The sequence below is a fragment of the Chiloscyllium plagiosum genome, unplaced genomic scaffold (assembly GCF_037043375.1).
Source record: "Chiloscyllium plagiosum isolate Xiang-an unplaced genomic scaffold, Cpla_swu_hap1 HiC_scaffold_32, whole genome shotgun sequence".
NCBI lineage: Eukaryota > Metazoa > Chordata > Chondrichthyes > Orectolobiformes > Hemiscylliidae > Chiloscyllium > Chiloscyllium plagiosum.
Genome location: NW_028270170.1, coordinates 38914581 through 38929211, shown reverse-complemented (window position 1 = coordinate 38929211; position 14631 = coordinate 38914581). Strand labels below are relative to the sequence as shown.

At 42.0% G+C, this 14631-nt stretch overlaps 1 long non-coding RNA gene across 1 annotated transcript in view; it reads right to left on the bottom strand.

Moving 5' to 3' along the window:
• Positions 1 to 10187: 10187 nt before the first annotated feature.
• LOC148141811 (uncharacterized) overlaps positions 10188 to 14631 on the bottom strand; it is a 47767-nt gene continuing 43323 nt past the window's right edge. The window contains exons 2-3 of the long non-coding RNA XR_015752448.1: positions 11128 to 11201; positions 10188 to 10270 (exon numbers count right to left, since the gene is read on the bottom strand). This is a non-coding gene — a long non-coding RNA (uncharacterized LOC148141811). The remainder of the gene's footprint in view (positions 10271 to 11127; positions 11202 to 14631) is intronic.

Genomic DNA, 14631 nt, shown 5'->3' with positions numbered 1-14631 from the left:
AATTTGATCAGATTGGCCAATGGGCCGACGGAGTTTAATTTAGATAAATGTGAGGTGCTTCATTTTGAAAAGGCAAATCAGGGCAGGACTTATAATAATAAGGTCCAAAGGAGTGTGGCAGAACAAAGAGATCTTGGAGTTCAGGTTCATAATTCCTTGAAAGTGAAGTTACAGGTCGTTGGATCGTGAAGAAGACATTTGGTATGTTTGAATTTATTTTTCAGTGCATTGAGTACAGGAGTTGGGATGTCATGTTGTGGCGGTACAGGACATTGGTTAGGCCACTTTTGGAATATTGCGTGCAATTCTGATCTCCCTCCTATAAGAAGAATGTTGTGAAACCTGAAAGCTATAGGGTTTGAGCTATAGGGAGAGGCTGAATATGTTGGGACTGTTTTCCCTGGAATGTTGGAGGCTGAGGGGTGATCCTATAGAGGTTTATAAAATCATGAGGGGCATGGATAGGATAAATAGACAAAGGTCTTTTCCCTGGATCAAGGGACTCCAAACCTAGAGGCCATAGGTTTAGGGTGAGAGGGGAAAGATTTAAAAGGGACCTAAAAGGCAACTTTTTCACGCAAAGGGTGGTGCGTGTTTGGAATGAGTTGCCAGAGGAAGTGGTGGAGGCTGGTACAATTACAATATTTAAAAGGCATCTAGATGGGTATATGAATTGGAAGGGTTTAGAGGGATATGGGCCAATTGCTGGCAAATAGGACTAGATTAGTTTAGGATATCTGGTTAACATAGACAAGTTGGACTGAAGGATCTGTTTCCGTACTCTACCAGTCTATGATTCTATGACTCTATGACTTAAGAATCAGTACCCTTGTATCTAAGATGGTGCTGTAAGTAGCAACTTGTAAACTTCTCACTGTACTCATGTGAGTACATGTGACAATAAAGCTAATTCTAATTCTATTCTAATTGTAATATTACCTTCGGTTGATTTTTCCCTATCCTGTTAAATAGCATGGAACACCTGTATAAGACAGAACCTGAAGTGTTTCTATTTGAAGGTAATCAACTTTGGCGTACCTTGCTATTCCTGTTGGTTTATCTCTTTACAGCTCTCTTTTAGGGTCAACTGGTCAAGCAACAACAACTTCTGCTATAGACAGCATTAAAGATGCATAATCGCTTGTACATTTGTCAGTAATAATTCCCGAAGTGCCCTGTGTTTGACTGCATTGAATTACATAGAGTATATACCACAGAAAGAGGCATTTAGCCCTATAATCCATGCCAATGTTTATGCTTCACTTGCATCGCCTTTCACTGTTCTGCAGTTATCTCAATATAATCCTCAATTCCTATGTTTCATGAATGCATGAGTAGCATCCCCTAAATATGTTGTTTGCCTCAATGAATCCCTGTGTTTCCTTTATTTGGATTTCTCCAAAGTCACTTGAACTATTTTTTCATTCATTTTTATAAAGGAGTGGGCAAAGTCATGAATAACATGAAAGATCTTTTTAATTAATTCTGTACAAATATGTTATAACACACTGCTTGAGTAAGTGAGAGGGATGCAATCACTGAACCATGTCACCAAAACTTGCCTTTACATATCTTGTTTCACAACCTCAGGAGAAACCAAAGTGGTTTAAAGCCAACAAATCACTTCTAAAAAAGACATCAATTCTGTAGTGTTAGAATCAATTTATACACGGCAAACTCCCAGGCACTTGAATCAGAGGCACAGTTCTTAGATTTCACTTCCCTTTTATATAGCAATGGCCAATCACAGGACTGCCAATAAGCCTGATTGATATTCTCAACCCATCCAGAATGTTATACCACTGGAGTAGGTGGGACTTGGACCCAGACTGTCTGGCTCAGATGTAGAGACAACACTATTGCACCATATGTGGGTGCCCAGTAAGCCTGGTAACTTAGACTCAGTATTAACATTAAAAAACAATTAATGGGATGATGTGACAAAGCCCTGCAAGGTGGGAGTTAGTACTGGTAAACCATAAAGAATGGACAGATTGGCAGTGAGTTAAATTTTCATTTGACACTTTATCTGCGAGGTATGTCCCACAAACGTCAGGAACTCTAAACATCTAAACCTTAACCTTAATGCAAATACTTCATTATCATTATAGTAGGAGGCTATTTAACTCACCTCAAGTCTACACAGTCTTTAGCATATTGAGCAGCAGTGAGATGTCTTTATTCCCTTACATGATAAACCTGAGCCACATTATATCCACTTTAAAACTTACACTCTTGTTTTCAATTCTCTCCATAGTTTAACCCTTCTGAAACACATCCAGCTCACTGAGAGGTCAACACTCCTCCAATATATGGAATTCACCAGTTTTCTCATTTCCCCATCAATTTGACACCGCCCTCATGATCTGTCCTACCCATCCATCTTCCTTCCCACCTATCCGCTCCACCCTCCTCTCCAACCTATCACCATTACCCCAACCTCCATCCACCTATTGCACTTGCAGCTACCTTCCCCCCAGCCCCACCTCCCCTCCCATTTATCTTTCTGCCCCTCAGCTCACAAGCCTCATTCCTGATGAAGGACTCATGCCTGAAACGTTGATTCTCCTGCCTGAGATCCTTTATGCACTCCCAGACTCTCTGCCGCACCGCACGCTGCCCTCGAAGCGGCTGAGGAGGGGATGAGACTGTCATACACCTCCTTCTGGAATGTGCTTATGCAAAGGAAGTCTGGAGAGGAATGCAGTGGTGTTTGTCGAGGTTCATCTCAAGCAGCTCCGAGACGCGGGACTCCGTGCTCTACGGTCTGTTCCCCGGGACGCACAACGAGATGAACATCATCAACTCAGTCAAAGACACTCTCTGGTCTGTCCGAAACCTGTTGATCTTCCAATTGAAGGAGCTGACCCCAACTGAGTGTTGCGGACTGGCACATTCCAAGGTCCAGGACTACGTGTTGAGGGACACACTGAAGTTTGGGGCAGCTGCCACCAAGGCGTGGTGCGGAAAGGCAACCGTGTAACTTCTGCCTGCCAAAGAAGAACAGGGGGCCCACTCAGTAAATGGACTCCGCTGAAGCCTCAGCTGAATATATGGATGGTAAATGTACAGACCTGTATATATGAATGATTAATTCCGATCTCTGCATGTAAAGAAATGGAATGTATATGTACGTATGGCACGACCAATTGTACAGATCATCAAAATATTTTATGAATGAAGTATATTTTTGAAATTAAAAAAAGATTCTCCTGCTCCTCAGATGCTGCCTGACCTGCTTTTCCAGCACCACACTCTCGACTCTGATCCACAGCATCTGCAGCCCTCACTTACTCCTCCAATACCAGGCTCTTGCTCATTGTGAATCCCTCCACCTTCATTGGCCATTTTTTTCAGCTGCCAAGGCTAGCAAAGCCTTCCTTAAACTTTTCCTTTCCTCTACCACTGTCTCTTCCTTTATAAGGTAAAGAAGTGTCACCACAGCCATACCAGAGCATAGGGTTGCTCTCTCATTAAAGAGACAGAGAGAGAGTGACAACTGGTTCTGGTTTAACCTTAGGGTCACCATACCTCAGGCAAGGGGAGAGACTGAGAAGGAAAGTTCTTCATGCCCAGTTAGTACAGAAATTGAACTTTGCTGTTGGTATCACTCTGCATTGTAAAACAGCCATCAACTAAGCTTTAAGATGCTTTAATTCTTTGACCTGTTCGAATATCTCCTCATGTAGCCTGGTATCAAATTTTTTCAGATAATACTTTGTCAGGTGAATTAATTTGGGATGTTTTTATGACATTAAAGGCTGTACATAAATTCATGTTGTTGTTATGCTAACCCCACAGTACTGACCCTACAGCATTCCCCACAGTCTCAGCCCATACCACTGCCATAGTCTTGAGAAAACACCCTACCCTGGCAGTATACATCAGTGCTGAAAATGTGTTGCTGGAAAAGCGCAGCATGTCAGGCATCATCCAAGGAACAGGAGAATCGACGTCAGTCCCCATCCAGTCTCAGACTTATTCACTGCTGATCTTTGGAGTATATCTCTGTAACCATACACCCATAATATGATGTCCCTGCATATATTATGGTTGTGTTTTGAAAATTTGCCCAAACTTGTTTAATGCACACAAACCCACAGTGACTTTCATTGATCCTCTGTTAAACCACGTATCCATGTATCCATTGGGATTGAGATAAAAATTGTGGTGTCTGAAACTCTGTGAAGGCATCAGAGCTTGAGAGTTTCCCCAAAGAAGTTCCTTAATTTCTTTCAGTATCACTTGAATGCCTTCTGCTGATCACTTTTATACGAGATAATTGCAAATAGCATTGTTTCAGCTTCATTTCATGGTCGTTGATCATCAGTGATATGCAGTTGATACTTTCTGACTGAGTTGTATAATTTCAGTTGGATGATTTCATTCAATCGTAATTTGATGTCGATCATTGCCTAAATAGTTACCTTTGGAATGCAACTCATCGCAAATGAGTAAAAATCAACCCCACTGAACACAGAATAATGTCAACATCTTCTGGTCGATATCCAAGGTGATATTGTTGGAGATCTATTCTGTTAGAAGTGCTGTCTTTGAGATGAGGAAATTTAAATCTGTCTGTCAGGTGAAGATCCCATAGCAGTATTTTGAAGAAGCAAGTGATGGAAGCAGAGCCTAGCGGGGAAGACAGTAGAGCAACAATGGCAGGAGTTTCTGGATATAACTGAGGACACAGTCCAGAGGTTATTCCCAAAGAAAAGAAAGATGATCCAGGGAGGGGTTAGACAACCATGGCTGACAAAGGAAGTCAGGAAATGTAACAAAGAGAAAGAGAGAGCCTATAAAGTGGCCAAGAGCACTGGGAAATCAGAAATTGGGAAGAGTACAAACAAACAGAGGATAACAAAGAGAGAAATAAGGAAGGAGAGGATCAAATATGAAGGTAAACCAGCCAGTAATATTAGAAATGATAGTAAAAGTTTCTTTCATTACAAAAGAAACAAATGAGAGGCAAAAGTAGAGATTGGGCTGCTCCAAATTGATGCAGGAAAACTCATGATGGGAGATAAGGAAATAGCTGAAGAACTTAATAAGTACTTTATGTCAGTCTTCACAGTGGAAGACATTACTAATATCCCAACAATTAAGGAAAGTCAGGGGGCAGAGTTGAGTATGGTAGCCATTACAAAAGAGAAAGAGCTAGAAAAGCTAAAAGATATAAAAATCGATAAATCTCCTGGCCCCGATGGGCTACATCCTAGAGTTTTGAGGGAGGTGGCTGAGGAAATAGTGGAGGCGCTGACTGTGATCTTTCAAAAATCACTAGAGTCAGGGAAAGTCCCAGATGATTAGAAAATTGCTGTTGTAATCCTTTGTTCAAGAAAGGATCAAGACAGAAGATGGAAAATTATAGGCCGATTAGCTAACCTCGATTGTTGGTAAAATTCTAGAATCCATCGTTAAGGATGAGATTTCTAAATTCTTGGAAGTGCACGGTTGGATTTTAACAAGTCAGCATGGATTTAGTAAGGGGAGGTCATGCCTGACAAACCTGTTAGAATGCTTTGAAAAGGTAACAAATAGGTTAGACCAGGGAAATCCAGTGGATGCCATCTATCTAGACTTCCAAAAGGCCTTTGATAAGGTCCCTCATAGGTGGCTGCTGAGTAAGGTAAGGGCTTATGGTGTTCGAGGTGAGCTACTGGCATGGATTGGGGATTGGCTGTCTGATAGAAGGCAGAGAATTGGGATAAAAGATTCTTTTTCAGAATGACAGCAGATGCCAAGTGGAGTCACGCAGGGTTCATTGTTGGGGCTGCAGCTGTTCACTTTATATATTAATAACCTGGATGAAGGGACAGGGAGCATTCTGGCAAAGGTCACTGGTGACATGAGGTTAGGCGGACAGGCAGGAAATACTGATGAGGTGGGGAGGCTGCAGAAAGATTTAGACAGTTTAGGAGAGTGGTCCAGGAAATAGCTGATGAAATTCAAAGTGAGCAAGTGCGAGATCTTGCACTTTGGTAAAAAGAATACAGGCATGGCCTATTTTTTAAACGGTGAGAAAATTCATAAAGCCAAAGTACAAAGAGATCTGGGAGTGCTGGTCCAGGATTCTCCAAAGATTAATTTACAGGTTGAGTCCATGATTAAGAAAGCAAATGTAAAGTTGTCATTTATTTCAAGACGGTTGGAATATAAAAGCAGCAATGTGCTTCTGAGACTTTATAAAGCTCTAGTTAGGCCCCATTTAGAATACTGTGTTCAATTTTGGGCCCCACACCTCAGGAAGGACATATTGGCATTGGAGCGTGTCCAATGGGGATTCACATGGCTGATCCCTGGAATGGTAGGCCTAATATATGATGATTGGCTGAGGATCCTGGGATTGTATTCATAAGAGTTTAGAAGGTTGAGGGGAAAGCTAATAGAAACTTACAAGATAATGCATGGCTTAGAAAGGGTGGATGCTGGGAAGTTGTTGCCATTAGGTGGGGAGACTAGGGCCCATGGACACAGCCTTGGAATTAGAGGAGGTCAATTTAGAACAGAAATGAGGAGACATTTCTTCAGCCAGAGAGTGGTAGGCCTGTGGAATTCATTGCCATGGATCGCAGTGGAGGCAAGGACATTGGGTGTCTTCAAGACAGAGATTGATAAATTCTTGATCTCACAAAGAATTAAGGGCCACGTGGAGAGTGTGGCTAAGTGGAATTGAGACACCCATTAGCAATGATTAAATGGTGGCGTAGACTCGATGGGCCAAATGGCCTTGCTTCCACTCCTATGTCTTATGGTCTTATGCTCTCCAATGTTTTATTCAACACTCATCCCTCGGTCAACACAATCCTAGTCACCTCATAGAGTCATAGAGATGTGCAGCATGGAAACAGACCCTTCGGTCCAACCTGTCCATGCCGACCAGATATCCCAACCCAATCTAGTCCCACCTGCCAGCACCCGGCCCATATCCCTCCAAACCCTTCCTATTCATATACCCATTCCAATGCCTCTTAAATGTTGCAATTGTACCAGCCTCCACCACTTCCTCTGGCAGCTCATTCCATACACGTACCACCCTCTGCGAGAAAAAGTTGCACCTTAGGTCCCTTTTATATCTTTCCCCTCTCACCCTAAACCTATGCGCTCAAGTTCTGGACTCCCCGTCCACAGGGAAAAGACTTTGTCTATTTATCCTATCCATGCCCCTCATAATTTTGCAAACCTCTATAACGTTTCCGCTCAGCCTCTGAAGCTCTAGGGAAAACAGCCCCAACCTATTCAGCCTCACCCTATAGCTCAAAACCTCCAACCCTGGCAACATCCTTGTAAATCTTTTCTGAACACTTTCAAGTTTCACAACATCTTTCCGATAGGAAGGAGACCAGAATTGCACGCAATATTCCAACAGTGGCCTAACCAATGTCCTGTATAGCCGCAACATGACCTCCCTACTCCTGTACTCAGTACTCTGACCAATAAAAGAAAGAATACCAAACGCCTTCTTTACTATCCTATCTACCTGTGACTCCACTTTCAAGGAGCTATGAACCTGCACTCCAAGGTCTCTTTGTTCAGCAACACTCCCTAGGACCTTACTATTAAGTGTATAAGTCCTACTAAGATTTGCTTTCCCAAAATGCAGCACCTCTCATTCATCTGAATTAAACTCCACCTGCCACTTCTCAGCCCATTTGCCCATCTGGTCAAGATCCTGTTGTAATCTGAGGTAACCCTCTTCACTGTCCACTATACCTCCAATTTTGGTGTCATCTGCAAACTTACTAACTGTACCTCTTATGCTCGCATCCAAATCATTTATGTAAATGACAAAAAGTAGAGGGCCAAGCATCGATCCTTGTGGCACTCCACTGGTCACAGGCCTCCAGTCTGAAAAACAACCCTCCACCACCACCCTCTGTCTTCTACCTCTGTGCTAGTTCTGTATCCAAATGGCTGGTTCTCCCTGTATTCCATGAGATCTAACCTTGCTAATCAGTCTCCCATGGGAAACCTGGTCCAACGCCTTACTGAAGTCCATATAGATCACATCTACTGCTCTGCCCTCATCAATCTTCTTTGTTACTTCTTCAAAAATCTCAATCAAGTTTGTGAGACATGATTTCCCACACACAAAGCCATGTTGACTATCCTGAATCAGTCCTTGCCTTTCCAAATACATGTCCATCCTGTCCCTCAGGATTCCCTCCAACAACTTGCCCACACTGAGGTCAGGCTCACTGGTCTATAGTTCCCTGGCTTGTCTTTACCACCCTTCTTAAACAGTGGCACCACGTTAGCCAACCTCCAGTCTTGCAGCACCTCACCTGTGACTATTGATGATACAAATATCTCAGCAAGAGGCCGAGCAATCACTTCTCTAGCTTCCCACAGAGTTCTTGGGTACACCTGATCAGGTCCTGGGGATGTATCCACCTTTAACCATTTCAAGACATCCAGCACTTCCTCCTCTGTAATATGGACATTTTGCAAGATGTCACCATCTATTTCCTTACAGTCTATATCTTCTATATCCTTTTCCACAGTAAATACTGATGCAAAATATTCATTTAGTATCTCCCCCATTTTCTGTGGCTCCACACAAAGGCCACCTTGCTGATCTTTGAGGGGCCATATTCTCTCCCTAGTTACCCTTTTGTCCTTAATATATTTGTAAAAACTCTTTGGATTCTCCTTAATTCTATTTGCCAAAGCTATCTCATGTCCCCTTTTTGCCCTCCTGATTTCCCTCTTAAGTATACTCCTACTTCCTTTATACTCTTCTAAGAATTCACTCAATCTATCCTGTCTATACCTAACATATGCTTCCTTCTTTTTCTTAACCAAACCCTCAATTTCTTTAGTCATCCAGCATTCCCTATACCTACCAGCCCTGACAGGAATATACTTTCTCTGGATTCTTGTTATCTCATTTCTGAAGGCTTCCCATTTCTCAGTCGTCCCTTTACCTGCTAACAAGTGCCTCCAATCAGCTTTCGAAAGTTCTTGCCTAATACCGTCAAAGTTGGCCTTTCTCCAATTTAGAACTTCAACTTTAACTTTTTTTACATGGGATCAGGCTGTGTGTAAATTGACTACTGCATTTTTATCCATTACATTAGACCTCAAAGCTGAAGTCATTTTTCACTCTATGGATTAGCTGTAAAACACTTTGAGACATTAAAGAAACAATGCAAATCCACACCTTTATTTATAGCTACCTCAGTTTGAAAATAGCAATTTTCTCCTGCCTGCTTTTACAATGCCTTCTCCCAAGTCCTGGACCACATTTTGTGACCAGGTTAAGTCTGTACAGACTAAGGTCGACCCTGGGTTTGATGCCTCTCCACAGCAGGCAAGGGGCGACATTTCCTCTGATAACCCATCAAGGAAGTTTAACTGTCTTTTCTCTTAATACCAGTGTCCATTGAGACTGGTACAGTGCTGCAAGGGACAGCCATTTTAAATGATCACATGTGAAACAATGACAGGCTCTAAAATTACATGTTAGTATTAGCCAAAATGCTCAGTTATGTCTGATCTCTGTAAAGAAGTTAAACTAGCCCTAAAGTATATATCTTCTCTGATAATAGGAGGCTGGCAGTGATTACAAGGCTGCCTTTTCAGTCAAAGGGTTTAAAAGGCTTCATAAAGTTGAGACCGAAGTTTCAGTGCTTTACGAGTGTCAGTAAAACCCCAGAGATTACAGCTTTACCAGCTAATGTTTTTAGTGCATTAGGTGACATAACAACAGGGTGCATTTGCGGACAGCTGGAATAAGGGCAGGTGTCTCACACGTTCGACCCTGACAGTTACAGGGAAGCACAGAAGGACCTGGAGAAATTATAGTGTTTTAACAATGGGCAAGTAATAGATTCGTCATAGCCTAATGGATCGTTGAAACAACCCCAGCTCAAGCAATGGTCTACCCTGTGTTTGAATTACTGCACATACAATGCTGGACTGGGAAAATGATTCACAGGGAAAACTATGTGATGGTTTGCCTCAGATACTCTGTGTGGGCTGCTTGGGTTGGTAAAGAGGAGTCGTCTTTTCTTCACTGTGAATGAATCTCACTCAGTTCAGTGAAATAACTGGCTAGATCTGATGTGTTGCATACAACTTTGAACAAAGTTTAAATAGGTTTGTGAACCACCTTAATCTTTCAAATTCATAAGTCTCATTTAGAATGTTTCCACACTTGCCTCTAAGTATTGAGTTTAGTTCTAGGAACCATACCTCAGGCACAGGGTTCCCAAACCTTTGCTCTCCACATGGCTTTAGAGCTTGAGAGTTGCCAGATGGAAGCCTGGAGAAAAATCACAGTAATATTAAAAAAAAATTGTCATTTTCTTTTCAAATATTTTACCAGATGTAAAAGTATTGAAAACTCAGGGGAGAAAATGGCTCTTTTGGTGATGGCTTGGGGAACATGTGCTTCACATTGTTGCAAATCTCGAGCATCCTTTAGCCACCCATGGTTGTGTGTTCAGCTGCTAGCGCCTGTGCTTTCCGATGCCTCTAATCTTTAACGTATCCCTTAAGATTTTCCATGTTTCTGTCTCAGTGTGTCGTTATGCACTGGTAACAAATTTATAGAATCATGGAATCCCTACAGTGCAGATAGTGACCGCTCAGCCCATTGAGTCGGCACTGACTTTCCAAAGACCATTCCATCTTATCCCCATGACTCTGCACTTCCCATGGTTAATCCACCTAGCCTGTACATCCCAGGGAATTGTGAGGCAATTTAGCACTGCCAATCCACCCAACCCTTAGTTCAATAACAATGATTAAAATGCCTACTCATCATTGCTATGCTAAAGGCACTATATAAATGAAAGTTACTTTTGTTGATTAAATATCTCTTCTACATTCATCCAACATAGGAAAGGGAGAATTACACAGAATAGATCAATAACATCAAACCTTTGTCATGGCATTTAACCCTGAGAAGGACTGAGAAATAGTTTTTTTTGAATCTTGGGATTGTGATCATTCACAATTTGATGGGTTTCCTGGATGCTGTGGTTGCTTATGGCAACAGCCAACAGCCACTGATTGTTCTCTTTGGAATCTCCATTCATCTGAGTGTACACAGCAAGCTCCCATAATCAGTTAGCAAGCAGTTCATTTCCTTCAGTGATATTTGGTGGAGGCACTCACCTTGGCTGGGACCCCTGAAAGAAGTCTTCTTTATTTTCTGTCTAAAAATTAGTTGATATCCATTAAATAATATTCTAGATAGGGAGAAAACAGTAAAAATCAGTAATCAGATATCAGCATACCCGGTCATACTAATCCTCTATTTTGAAGTATACAAGTGAGTTTGAGCAGTATGTTTCATTTGCCAGTTTTACTGTTTCTTCTGGAGCCTCAAATTTGACATTATTTTAAGAGCAATACAAATCAGTTTGTACAATTTCAGTACAGTATATGATTTGCTTCATAACACTTGCAATTACAGATTGCTCAAGAAGGCCAGCAAGTTTCATACAGTTCAAAGATCATCCTCTAGCAGTTGCTGATGGTCTTGATGTATGTCTCTGGGAACACTCCATTGAACACAGAGCCTCTACGTTGCTTGCGATGAAACATGAGAAGAGCCAATGTGGTATCCCAATCTTCTTCCCAACTAGGCATTCGAAAGGAAATAGACTAGGTCTCTTCTTCTCTGCAATTATCTCAAGTTCAGTGTGCAGCAGCAAAGTGTGCATGAAGGATTTGATGGGAAGGACCTTTCTTACCATCAAGAAAGCTCCATCTTGATGCTTGGCAGGGAATTCTAGTGATGAGATATTTTGTCAGGTGGCTTTAGCAGGCTGCTCTCCTTTGAGGATGTCACATGTGGAATTGCTGTTTGATAGCCTTGGAGGCAAAGGTGTTTATCTGTACAAAGACCTTCCTCTACAACACAGACTGAATGCTTGGAGGATTCCTCAATAAGGTAGCCAGACCCATCCTTCACATGACTGAGGACATATAGTAGCTCAGTACATGATGATACCTCTTGTTAGCATTCTGATGTAATTGCTTACATAGGTGGTTATCAGGATGAGTTCTATATGATGTATATCTCTCCCACCCACTGTTAGTCTGCAGATTTATATATCATAGATGGCACTGTGGCTCAGTGGTTGGCACTGCTGTCCCACAGCACTATGAACCTGGATTTGATTCCACCCTTGAACAACCGTCTGTATGGACTTTGCACATTCTCCCTGTATCTCCATGGTTTTCTCCCACAGTCCAAAGACATGCAGTCAGATGGATTGGTCATTCTAAATTGCACATAGTATCCAGGGGATGTGCAGGCTGGGTGGATTAGTCATGAGAAATGAAGAGTTACGGGGATAAGATGGGGGTTAGGTTTGGGTGGGATGCTCTTCAGAGGGCCGGTGTGCACTTGATGGACCGAATGGCCTGCTTCCACACTGTAGAGATTCTATGTTGTTGTGGATAGGGTCCATCTGAAATCTTCAGACAAAATGGAACATGATTTGGGTGATTTCCATGACTCAGGGCTGGGATGTAGGCTAGACCTGTACCACAAATACACCATGGGAGCATCTTGATCCTGAGGCCTAGGTTTTTATGGTGAGGGGGATCTTTGCTCCCACAGGTTCTGTGAAATTTTCACCATCATTTTATGCTCCTTTCAGTTCTTGGCACACATCCTAGCTTTTGTTCAACCTGGTGCCATTGGATCAATTAGGTGCAAAACAAAATCTCATGTTTATTTATTCCTCCCTCTCTCTCTGTTTGCTACTCACCACAGAAAAAGGTCAAAAACTTCTGACTTGCCATTCAGCAAGCTGTACACATTCAGTTAGCTATTTAAGTGAGGAGATGTGTAGTGGGGTTGGTGATGGGGGAGGGTGAGTACCGGGGGTTATGGGAAGGAGTTTTGATTCCAGTGCTGGAGGAGGGGGAGGAGTGTTTGACAGAATGCAGATGTTTTCCCTTTTAAGGCATATTGTGTGGTACAGTAAGTATACAGTGGTACAACATTCAATTAGTCAAAGCATGGAATTTCATAGCACCATTGGCTATTCAGTCCTATCAACCCTTCTTGGTATTTATACTTCACTCAATTCTCCTCCTACCTATTCCAACCTAAGTAGTGTCCTTACCTTTGAGCTAGGAGGCTTGTGTCCAAGTCCAAATAGGTGTAAATCCACTTCTGAACACATTAATTAAAAGTATCTAACATGATCAATGTAACTGTGGAGAGATTGTTTGGAGTTGGAGACTTATGAGGTCTGAATACAAGACGCTGCAAACAGTTAACTATGATGTGGAGGAGCTGGTGTTGGACTGGAGTAGACAAAGTTAAAAATCACACAACACCAGGTTATGAGAAATAACAGGCTTATTTGGAAGCACTATCTTTCAGAGCGCTGCTCCTTCATCAGGTGGTTGTGGAACATAAGATCATAAAACACAGAATTTATAGCAAAAGATTACAGTGTCATGCAACTGAAATGACATACTGAACAAACATGGATTGTTAAATCTTTCATCTTTTAGAATGGATTGCAGGTTTTGGTTCATTAATATGTAAATCCCAGAACTTCTTTTAAGTGACCTTCTTGAGATAACTTAAGGTTTTATAACAAAAGATGACATTTCAGCTTAGACATTGTATTAAAAGTGTAAGGTCAGAGTCTGTTTGTATCCCAATCTTGAGTCAATGAGACTTTCAGGGTGTTTTCACCAGTCTCCCCAAAGGTGTATGAAGTTTCTTTTGAGGTTGTGTAGGATTTGTGTGTTCCATATTGATTCAGTGAGAGTCTTTGTTTATTGTCTGTGTTGTTAATGGTTGTGCAGCTGTAATTTCCTCTGAAGGATCAGGTAATGCAATCCACTGAGCTTCTTTTTCAGAGAAATTATGGTGCTTGTATTTTTCAGATGAAACAATTTCATGTTTGGGCAGGTATATCTCAGTTTTTGCAGCTTCATACCTCATTACACCCTCTTCATGAGCTACACATGAATTTTCTTTCCAACCTGGGCAGATCATGAACCCTATGTCTCCAGGTAAAGGTCCAGGTTGCCCTATACTGGGCCCTTTCCATCTCAGTTGTTCATGGTCCTGCAGTACAATGTTTGGAGTTTGTGTTGAGGGAACAATATTAGTTTGCAGTCTATGGTCAATTCAAAGCTGACATGGGGCAAGATCATTCTGTATTGGTGTAGAGCTGTAATTATAAATGAAAACCCTCTTTCTTTCTTGGTCTGTATCCTTGTTCAGTTTCAGCATTGGCTTGAGGGTTCTTTGATGAACTTGTAATATGGACAAATCCATACAAGACTGCAATGGATTGGAAAGGGTCACTGGTGAATTGTGGCCCATTGTTAGAAATGGTAATGTTTGGGATTTCAGATGTGGAAAGTATTGTCTGCATGGAGAGTATAATGGATTCATACGTGAGTCAATTTAGTTCCTGGACCTCCATCCAACAGGAATAGGAATTGACCACAATGAAACAAACTACTCCCTTGAATTCAGCGATCAATACCAGGTGTTCCTGTCATCCTGGTGAAAAGGAGAATGGGTGGATGACACTGGTAACTCATGTCCTTGAGAGAGTATGAGATACTAGGCAATGAATTGACTGCTGTTCCCCGGCTGGACACTGGGAAATAGCAGAATGCTCCCGGTGAACC